This window comes from Pinus tabuliformis, chromosome 2_2, assembly GCF_031772625.1.
Source record: "Pinus tabuliformis cultivar Carrire ecotype Pingquan chromosome 2_2, CPIR1, whole genome shotgun sequence".
In the NCBI taxonomy this organism is placed as follows: domain Eukaryota; kingdom Viridiplantae; phylum Streptophyta; class Pinopsida; order Pinales; family Pinaceae; genus Pinus; species Pinus tabuliformis.
In genome coordinates, this window is record NC_142300.1 from 940,884,549 (window position 1) to 940,895,775 (window position 11,227).

Here is an 11,227-nt window from a genome sequence, read left to right on the forward strand (position 1 = left end):
AGATTGCAAACCAGTTAGGCAGCCTCAAAGGAGGATGAATCCAACCCTTAAAGACATTGTCAAGGAAGAATTGCAAAAGTTACTGGATGCAGGATTCATCTACCCCATCTCTGACAATGAATGGGTCTCTCCTTTGGTGCTAGTGCCAAAGAAAAATGGTAAGTGGAGAATCTGTGTCGATTATCGGGAACTGAACAAGGCCACCAAGAAGGACCATTTTCCTTTGCCTTTCATAGATCAAGTGTTAGATGGTCTGGCGGGGAAAAAGTTTTTCTCCTTCCTAGATGGGTTCAGCAGGTACAATCAGATCCAAATCAGCCTAGAAGACCAAGATAAGACCACTTTCACTTGTCCTTGGGGTACCTTTGCATATCGGGTCCTTCCTTTTGGTTTGTGCAATGCTCCTGCCACTTTCTAGAGAGCAGTATTGAGTATATTTTCTGAACTGGTTCATGATGCAGTGGAAATATATATGGATGATTTTACTCCTTATGGTTCTAACTTTCAGGAAGCTTTATCTAACCTGGGAAAAGTTTTGGACAAGTGTATTGAAATGAACCTGTCCCTCAGTCTGGAAAAATGTGAATTCTTGATGACTAAAGGGACCGTGCTAGGTCATGCAATCTCTCAGCAAGGATTACAGGTGGACCCCAACAAAATTACCATCATCCAAAGTGTCCCACCTCCTCAAAAGGTGAGATATGTCCAAAGTTTCCTAGGCTTAGCGGGATTTATAGAAGATTCATTAAAGATTTCAGTAAGCTAGCCTCTCCATTGTTTGGTCTTTTGGGGAAAGATGTCGAGTTCATATGGACTAACAACTGTCAAGAAGCCCTAGATTCCTTGAAAAGTAAACTTGTGACTGCCCCAATTTTTAGAGGTCCAAACTGGGCCCTACCTTTCCACATTCACATAGATGCCTCGAACAAAGCGATAGGAGCAGCCTTAGGGCAAGTTGATGAGAAGCTACCTTATGCCATATACTTTATAAGTAAAAACTTGTCAAAGGCAGAGTTAAACTACACTGTAACCAAGAAGGAACTCCTAGCTGTAGTCCATTCCTTAAATAAATTCAAACATTACATCACAAGCTATAAAACCTTCGTACACACTAATCATGCTACAATTAGGTATTTAATGAACAAACCAAATGTAAATGCTCGCGTTATTAGGTGGTTGCTTTTATTGCAGCAATTTGATCTAACCATTGTTGATAAGCCTGGTAAGGAAAACGTTGTTGCTGACTTTTTGTCTAGAGTAAATCTGCCTACAGGTGAGGAAGGAATGGTTTGTTGATATAGCAAATTACTTGGTTTCAGCACAGTTCCCACCACACCTGTCCTCAAAGGAGAAGAGCAAGGTCGTGAGGAAAAGTGCCCCTTTCACTTGGGTTGGGGGCAATCTCTTCAAACTTGGCCTGATCAGTTTTTGAGACGATGTGTCAGGGAGGAAGAAGTTTTTGACATTCTCTTGACCTGTCATGATGGGCCTTGTCGAGGCCATTTTTTAGCAAAGAGGTCTGCCTTCAAAATTCTGCAAGAAAGATACTATTGGCCCACTCTTCATCAAGATGTGAGGAGATATATCAGTTGATGTGATCGGTGCTAAAGGATGGGGAAACCTACTCCAAAGGATGAGATGCCTCTGCAACCTCAAGTGAATTTTGAGCCATTTGAAAAGTGGGGCATGGACTTTGTGGGTCCTTTCAACCCTCATTCAAACCAGAAACAATACATCATTGTGTGCACCGATTATCTGACAAAATGGGCAAAGACAAAGGCAATCAAGGTAGCAATAGAAGAAAAAGTAGCTGAGTTTTTAAGAGAGAACATATTCTATAAGTTTAGGTATCAAGAGAACTGGTTACAGATGAAGGTAGTCAGTTCACCTCCAATCTCATTGAAGACCTACTCATCCATCATAAAATCAAGCGCAGGACTTCCACCCCTTACCATCCACAAGCCAACGGATAGGTGGAAGTCACTAATAGAGCTTTAGAGGGAATTTTGACTAAGGTAGTGAGAAACAGTAGGAAAGATTCGACAGATCGATTGGTTGAGGCCACCTGGGCCTACAACACCACATGGAAGACTACCACTAGATTCACACCCTATTAACTGGTCTATGGGAAGAAGGCTTTGTTGTCAATAGAGTTTGAATACAATACACTAAGGATGGCAGCATAGCTGGACCTAGATCTCAGCGATGCACAAAGGGAAAGGCTACTCCAGCTTAATGGATTGGATGAACAGAGATTGCAGGCCCTTCTCCACATAGAATTAATCTAGCTTCAGAGGAAGATATGGCATGACAAAAACATCAAGGAGAAGCAATTCCAAGAAGGAGATTAGGTGCTACTGTATGACTCAAGGTATAAAGATTTCAAGGGAAAGTTGAGGACAAGATGGTTGGGACCGTACACGGTAGAAAAGTGCAATGACAATGGTTTAGTTCTGATCAGGACCATTGATGAGGAAGCCATCCCCATATTTGTCAATGGGCATAGGTTGAAAATCTACAAAAATCCCCTCTCAAAGCAAGATTTTTTTGAAGATCTGAGTAAAACAGTGTTGGTAGTGGAGCAAGTCTCTGCCTCCACTCCACCCACTCAATAAATAATAATAATAATAATAAGGACTCCAGCGAAAACCTCTATGAGGCGCTTGAGTCCCATCATTAGGCTAAAAACCTCTTTTGAGGCGGCCCAGTGATGACAAAAACAAAAAAAAAACAAGAAAAAAATGAAGAGAATAAAGATCCCTGGGTGAAAACCTCCCTTGGAGGTGCCCAGGGTAGGCAGGTAGGGTGAAAACCTCCTAGAGGTGCCTTAGTTGTCTTTTCAAAAAAAGAAGAAGAGAAAAACAGAAAAAAAGAAAATTGACTTTTTGAGTGCATTGCAGGTCACAGATGGACCCCAGGAAGCAAGGGGACATGCCACCAAGCCTATTACATATCCTCTAGACTCTTCTCCATCATCTTTGATTCTTTTTTCCATCTCTCAGTGTTTTTTTCTGAAGACTGTGCATCCTACAGGAAGCCCTGTATGTTCTACAGGAGGCTCTTATAGAAATCACATAGAGCTCAAAATGAAGCTAAAAAAAGATTGAAGAGCTGGGAATTTTCACAAAAAGCCTGTAGACCATCCTACAACCATCCACCATCCTAACCCTCCATCCCACACCTGCACCACCTCATTTCCAATTATTTCTTTCCTTCCTACAAATAAAACACAGAAACCTGTTTTTCAAAAAATCGAGGAAATAAAAAACAACACCCCTACAACTCACCTATAGCCTACCAGATGCTTCTCCATTACCATCAGATTCTTCAAGAAGCCTCCTCACAGCCCCCTGCATAAGCCTCAGCTAAAAATTTTAGAGGGAGAAGCAGCTACAGGAGCTCTTGTAGGACTCCTGTAGCAGCTGATCCCCTTAAAAATCAAGCTCCAACAGTAGAATAGGTGCAGCCACAGGTATGCAGAAGATGTCCGAAGCAAGATCCAGCAAAGGAGCACATGTACAAAGCAACTGAGCCACATATCAAGAAGCCACAAGCATATGGCAGCAGGAATATAGATATGCAACACCAGAGTCTGAGCATGCAGCAGCAGCAAAGCCTCGCAACACTGTAGCACGAACATTTCGACTTGCAGGTAAGTGTCTAAAATCGTTCCTCTATTGCATCTGTATAATTTGAAACTGAAAAAACGAATGGAATGGTTGGGATCAAACCAGAAAGGTGGCCAGTTAACTGGCCACCCTCGTCCAGTTCGATCGCGCTCATTCGGAGATCACACTGCACGTGTGTCTAGTCAACTCACAAAAAATCTAAAAAGATAGGTAGTGGCGGATGTTTTGAACTCAAGCACCAACGATGGGAAGTGATTGCAGGAAGAAAGCATAAAGTCTCATGATGACACTGTAGTGGGGACCAACGGTCCAAATAATGGTAACGTACCATTTCTTCCACCTCACCTCGTCACCAGAAACCTCTCCCGTAAGCATAAGTACGCTCTCTCGAGCTTATTCACCACTTTTGTTTCCATTTTTATCATCATGCCCTTGACTGCACCGAGCTCCCTACCACCTCCAGAGCCTCGAAACCATCACTTTGTGTCATTTTTAGAACTCCTCCGCTTATCGAGTTCTACAAGAACATTATCGGGTTCTACAGGAGCAGTAACAGGTCCTACAAGAGCCTTTTCTACAGGAGGACCAGTGAGCAGTCTTGCAGAAGAAAAAATTGGATTTTCATTCAAATTCGGGCTCGAAGAGGTAGGCTCAGTGCAAACCCACTTTGCATATTCGTATATACAAGGGGTGATGGGATTTTAAGAAAGAATTGAGCCTGAAAAGGAAGAGGAATTGCATTCAGAAGTTCTACCTTCTTCCTCAGAAAAAAACACAGCTTTTGTGTGTTCTTTGTTTCTGAAGTATTGTCTGCTTCTCCATCATGGTACTCACATATATGAGGAGAGATGCAATTTAAAGAAGAATTGCCTGAAACAAAGAGAAATTGCATTAAAAAATATGCCTGTTTCTTAAAGAAAAACACAGTTTTTTTCCTCTGTTTCCTGGTTTTTGAAAATTGCTATCTCCTTCTCCACCTGAGGTATTCCAAATTCTGAAAATAATGACAGAGGGATTTATGCGGAAGGAACCTCTAAACTCAGCTAGGCTACATGAACACCCCGAGGTAGTAGCCCTTTTTACCAGAGCCAATTGGATGCCATTCTTTGAAAAACTTCATGGGTATGATGAAGAAGTAACGTAGGAGTTTGCCCTGTCCTTGATACCTCACTCAAAAACCCATGCCACTGTTAGTTTCAGGGGTCTCACCATGGAAATCACCCTAGAGTTCATCAGTAGGGTTACCAGTCTCCCACTTGGACTACCCTGGAGCAAGGAGGAAAAACCACTGGGTCAAGTTGCCAAGAAAACCTTCTTCCAGCCAGATGAGCATCCTGTAGAGGACAAAAATGGCATCAGGAGAACAAGCATACCTTACCCTTGGGATGAGGTCAGTTATCAGATTATCAAATACATCTCCTATGAAGGAAGGTACAACATAGTTTATGGGTACCATTTCAGACTTTTGCATGAGTTAAGATATGGCATGGATCTTCCTGCACCCCAAAAACTCAGTATTCCCTATTTTCTCCTCCAGTCCCTAATAGATTCTAGCATCAAATTGAAGGCAAGAGGTCCAGACCAATTGGCTCACCATGGGCTAATTAAACTACTAGTGGAAGAGGCCCTCCACACCTTCACAATACCCATAGCCTAGGATATTTTTAGAAATATGACAAGGGAAGATGATGTAAAAGCCCTCACATATGACCTCAGTCCATCTGAAAGTGAGGGAGAAGAACAAAAAGGGGAAGATGAGGAGGAAACCAGAAAAGAGGAAGAGAAAACACAAACAGAGAAAGAGGAACCTGACACAGGGAAGGAAGAAACCCAAACAGAGAAAGAAAAACATGAAACAGAGAAGGATAAGACCAAAGCAGAGAAGAAGAAGGAACCTAGGACAGGAGGAAAAAGGACTAAAATAGAAAGGAAAAAGACTAAATCAGTGAAGACAAAGACTACAGCAGAGAGGGCAGAAACTAAACAAGAAGAGGAGGAAATTAAAACAAGGATAGAAGAAACAAAACCTACAGAGGCAGAAAAGACAAAAGAAAAAGAAACAGAAGCAAAGAAGGCAGAAGTGTCTCCTGAAACACTGGAAAGGGAGGCAGCAGCTATTCTTGCTGCACTCAGCACCCCAGTTAAGCCCAAACCAAAGAGAAAAAGGCAACCATCCATGTATTTCAAGGCTCGAAAAAGCACCAGGATAAAAATAGGGAAGCCACAACCACCCTCAAAAGAGCCTATCACCATTGAAGATTCTCCTACTACCAAAAAGGAGGAATCTCCATCCAAAACCCCCATCACCTATGAAAGAGGAAGCCCTAGATCTTCCACTTGGAAGGAAAGGATAAAACTATAGGACTCTAAAACTGTCCTATAGGAGGCGCAGACCACCCTACAAGAGACTGAGAAACTTGAGAAAAGGGCAGAAGAGCAGACCAAGGGGAAGGATGAAACAGCAGGGATACCGAAACTTGACCCTCAGGTTAGTTTAGGCACTTATTACAACTTTCTGGAATGAGGGAAAATCATCCCAAAGAAGTTTGCAGTCCCACTTTTCTTCGAGCTGGAAAAAGAAAGAGTAAGGAGCCGCAGATGGATGTAAATTGCAAAGTCCAAAGGGGTGGAAGACAGTGGCCACATGGAGAGAAAGCTTAGAGAGATGGGTAGAGAGTTGGCCACTATAAAATATGCAAAAGCAATCAAAAGATCTCACTTGGAAGTAGAGAATGAAATGTTAAGAAAACAGCTGCAAGAAAGGGAAACCTAGGTAGAGACTGAAATGTTGAGGAAACAACTGCAAGAAAGGGAAACCCAGTTAGCATGCATGGCCAGTTGGGCTATGGAGGCACTACAGTGCAGGTAGCCAGCCAAATCATATGGAGTATACCTCAAAGATCAGTGGCTACAGTTCCAGATCAAGACTCTGGCCCAGAGAGGCACCATACCTTTTCAGGATTATGGACAATTCATGGATCTATGTGACCATAGTTCAGTAGAAGACAAGGCAAAGCTGGCAGAGTTTTACTTGCATAACCTGGTCCTCACTGATATGAACCTATGGGACCCCAATGCTAGGTTGGGGGATTTGCAGCTGATGGCCATGGCATCATGGATGAGCCATGAGGAGAAAAGGGCCACAAAAATCAAGAAGTTGATGGCAAAAGAACAAAATGAGCCTCTAATGATTAGGGCAGAGCCAGAAGACCCTATGGCTCTCCTTAGCACACACCAGCAACTTGCAGCTGATCCTCAAGGTGTCCCTAAGCACATCAATGAGCAGGCCCAGGCTATTGCACATTTTGAGGACATGGAAAGATTGTTTGGAGATGACTGCATTCATGCCTGCATGAGAAGGTGGAGCACATTGCCACACAGCCTGTAGATCAGGGAGTATCACTCCCCAAACAGGATGAGAGAAGCCTTGAGGAGAGTACCACTATATAAGCACTCTAAGCAAAGTTTGAAGGCCAATTGGACTGGCCTCAAATTCAGTCCTCCACTGCTGCTAGGACTACTGAAAGGTGTAAAAGAAGAAGAAGAATAAAAATAGTGTGAAGAGGTGGATAGAAAGGCAGGATTTCATGATAAGGAGGAGGATGTCACATCAGAAGAATGGGATGTTAGGGAATCCATCAGGGCCATCAAGGATGAGGAGATAGATTAGTTGCTTAGAAGATGAGCAACACATTCAGTAGGGGGGTTATGATAATCCCCATAAATGGGTAATTATATGGGCTCATTTGGCCTCCTAACTCAGTTTAATCCACCATTCTCATTAGTTTATTGCATGTTTTTATTAGAATTCACTCTATTAGAATAAATATAATAGAACAAAATGCAACTACTCTACTCAATTATGGAACAAAATGCACTAGAATAGAATAGAACATATTTTCCTCCTAGTGGCCTAGTTATAACACAACTCGATAGCCAACTAGAGGCTAAATTTGACTCATTCAACCCTTAGCATGAAGTTGCAACTCAACCCTTCTAGAGTCTTCTTCATAGTTCCCACATGGCTAGCCCATTTTCCATGAGTAACAAAGGTTGATATTGCATCCTATCAAATTATGGTGCTAAATATCAATAGGTCAACATCCAAGGAACATAAATTTCTAATACGATCTATGATTGAGGTGATTCTTACATCGTTGGAAAGGCTACAAGTGTGTCAATTATGGAATCTAGGTCCATAGTAAGGTTAAAAATACAAAGTGTAGTCATTGGAAGACTCAAAATGGCTCCTTAATATTTTCACCCTAAATTTTCTAAACTAGAACCACGGTGGACAACAAAGGTGGTTTACACTTTTTGGCAAAAAGGTGAGTTGTAATTCGAAGAAAAGAATCTCAATCGAGTATTTTTTAAGCAATCAATCGAACAATATTTTATTCTTTGATCGAGTTATTTGAAGGCTTAAATATTTCTCGATCAAGTTATAAACCCTTGATCGAGCTCGTATGTACCCCATGGTTACTTAGGCACTCAATCAGGAAACTTGTTGGTTTTGGCGGAATATTTGAAAGCGGACCTCCATCGGGCCTTTTCAATTATTAAAATTGTCAAAAAAGGGGCTCAATTGAGATCTTTTAAATTGTTAAATTATCAATTAATATTTGGTTCTTAGTGGCGGTTAATAATTAAAAAAACTCGAATGAGCTATAGCTCAATCTAGCTATAGATCGATCTAGCTCTTCGCTCCTAGTGAAAACAAGGACTCAATTGAGAGTTTTCTCAATCGAGAGATTTTCTTTAACCCTGTCAAAAGCGCGATCGAGGGTTTGTTAAACCCTCGATCGAGCTCTTTCAAATTTTACCTAAAGTGTTTGATTGAGCTTTTTAAGTGCTCAATCGAGTTGTTGAGGGCCTAAAAAATAGTTTTTTAGCTCACCTCCTACAAATTTCTCCGCAACCGCATCTTGTAGCATGGAAAACTTAAGGTAATATTGGTCCTTCCGCAACACCATCTTGTAGCATGGAAAACTTAAGGTAATATTGGTCCTTAGGTGGTGGAGTTGATCACGTTGGATTCACAAATGGAATATTCTATCCAATGGCATATGAGTTTGACATTTTCAAATTCATATGATAGTTTTAATATAATTCATTTTAGACAATATGCTTGAAATTGTTTTGGACAGTTTCACAGGGGTTGAATAAAAAAAATTAATAACATAAATGAAAAAAATGAAAAAAATACCATCTTCATTTACGAGTCCTCTTCAAAAGGGTACTCTTGGTTTTTGAATTTATTTAAATAGTAGAAAAAAATCATACATGAATGCATGTGTATGAAAAACACAATTCAAATATTAATTCAACAACTAATATATATATATATATATATATATATATATATATATATATATATATATATATATATATAATTTTGCATTAAAAAAAATAAAGTTTCAATATTCATAACTTAGTTTTCTCTATGTAGATCATGTTTACGTTTATATATATATATATATATATAGTTATTTTATGTGAACACACACATACCTATTAAGATGTGCAAAAAATTGTAAGGACAAGCATTTAATTTAATGGAAAATTGACAGGTTATATGACACTACCTTTTTTTTTTAAATATCAGTAGGACAACAACATAATTATCCACAAATTGGTTTTTTACCCTAAATCAAAATCCACAAAGCTTATATGAATTTTGAGAGTTTCAATTCGATTAAAGAGTAAAATTTTGAAATTTCATCGTCACATTTGGCCTAGAAATGTAAACCATATTCGTGGATTCACCCACCATTAGTTAAAAAGACCTTGCAAAATGCTTCTTCCAAAATTTTCACTCTAAAAGAATTGAGATGGATGACAAATAATTTATTGATCTAATATGAATCATAAAAGAGGGGAAGGTATAGTAAATTTGGCACCAAATACATAGTCAAAACCAAAAGATATGATGCAAAAGATGAAAATGGCCAAAAAGGATCAACAATAACTTTGGAAAAGAGGGTTGATGGTGCAACTACCAATGAATGTCAAATGACATTCTAAGAAACACAGAGAGAATTTGTTTTCTTGCCTTCATAACTAAAGCTTTGGAGACCAAAAGTCTCCCAAAATGGAGGGGGTGATCCAAAATGTATCTACATTGTTTGAGACCACCATAGGAGGAAGCAATTTTGGCTATATCTTGAAAATCAAACTAATGAATTGGCACTAAAAGTCCTTGTGTTCAAATCTACTCAATGCATTCTACAGTGAATAGTTTTCTAATAATTGGTCATCTACCTCTATCAAAGTTGTTTGCAAAAGTTATTCCCACAACAAAGTAGTGGACATGTTATTCCCCATAAGTCCATGTGAAACCCACATAAACACACAATGATTTATTCATCTTCATATTATAATGAATGAGAATCCAATAAAAACTTTTAGATGCAACAATGAATCCAAAACCCTAACTCCAACCATTATGAAATGAAGTTAAAACCCAAGTCCAAAGGAAAGACAACAAAAGCTTGTAAAGCCTTCCTACTCAAGAGAGGCTTCTATCTAATTGTGGAATGATAAGATTTTATAAAGCATTGATAACCATTTAGGTTAACTCTTATCCTTTTATTTTCTCTCGAGCAAAGATTATGGATTTTTTATGCAATGCCCATCATGCTCATATTATATGTTCAATGTTCATATCAAGTCTTCCTAAAACTATAAATGGACAAGTTAAAACCATGAACCAAAAACAAGCACAAGATTTACATCTTACCCTTTCCCTCTGCGAAACATTTTTCACTATATAGTCATTTTAAAACCATAAATGGACAAATTAAAACCATGAACCAAAACCAAGCACAAGCAACAAATGAGGATGATTAAGTGACAATAAGTCAATATTGAATAAGTCATGCAACCAAATGAGAGTGATTAAGTGACAATAAGTCACATATCACTTAAGTCATTGTTGATGGAACTTATCACTTTTACAACAAATCCCTTAAACAAGATAAGTTAAAAATGAGAAAGCTACATACTTCAAACAAAGTAATCATCATATAAAATAAGTGAAATATTTTCTCGAGATCCAACACTAATGAATTAATCATCTCATAAAATAGCCACTGAAAGTACTAACACCTACCTCGATAGTTATAAGCAATGCACCACTCATAATACAGCTTCTCACACACACACACACACTTTTTATAATAAGGGTTTAGTACTAAATGAACCCAACACACACACATAATAAGAGTCTAGTAGTAAATGAACCTAACACCTAGCTTAGGAGTTATAAGGAATACACCATTCAAAATAAAGCTTCTTTGGGAAAATTTACATGAAAAATTATAACCTTATATTGTTCAATGTTATAAGGAATACACTATTCAAAATAAAGCTTCTTTGGGAAAATTTACATGAAAAATTATAACCGTATATTGTTCAAGGCTAAATTAAGGACTTGTCTAAGCAAAAGATGATTTGCCTGAATGACAATTTTCTCATCGAATTTTAAATCTAAAATCGGAAGTGTTTGAATCATTCTTTTAATGGTGGAAATGGATTTGACACCTCAATAATCAAGAACCAATGGAGCACCTAAAATTCCAAAACTTAACAGTGGTAAC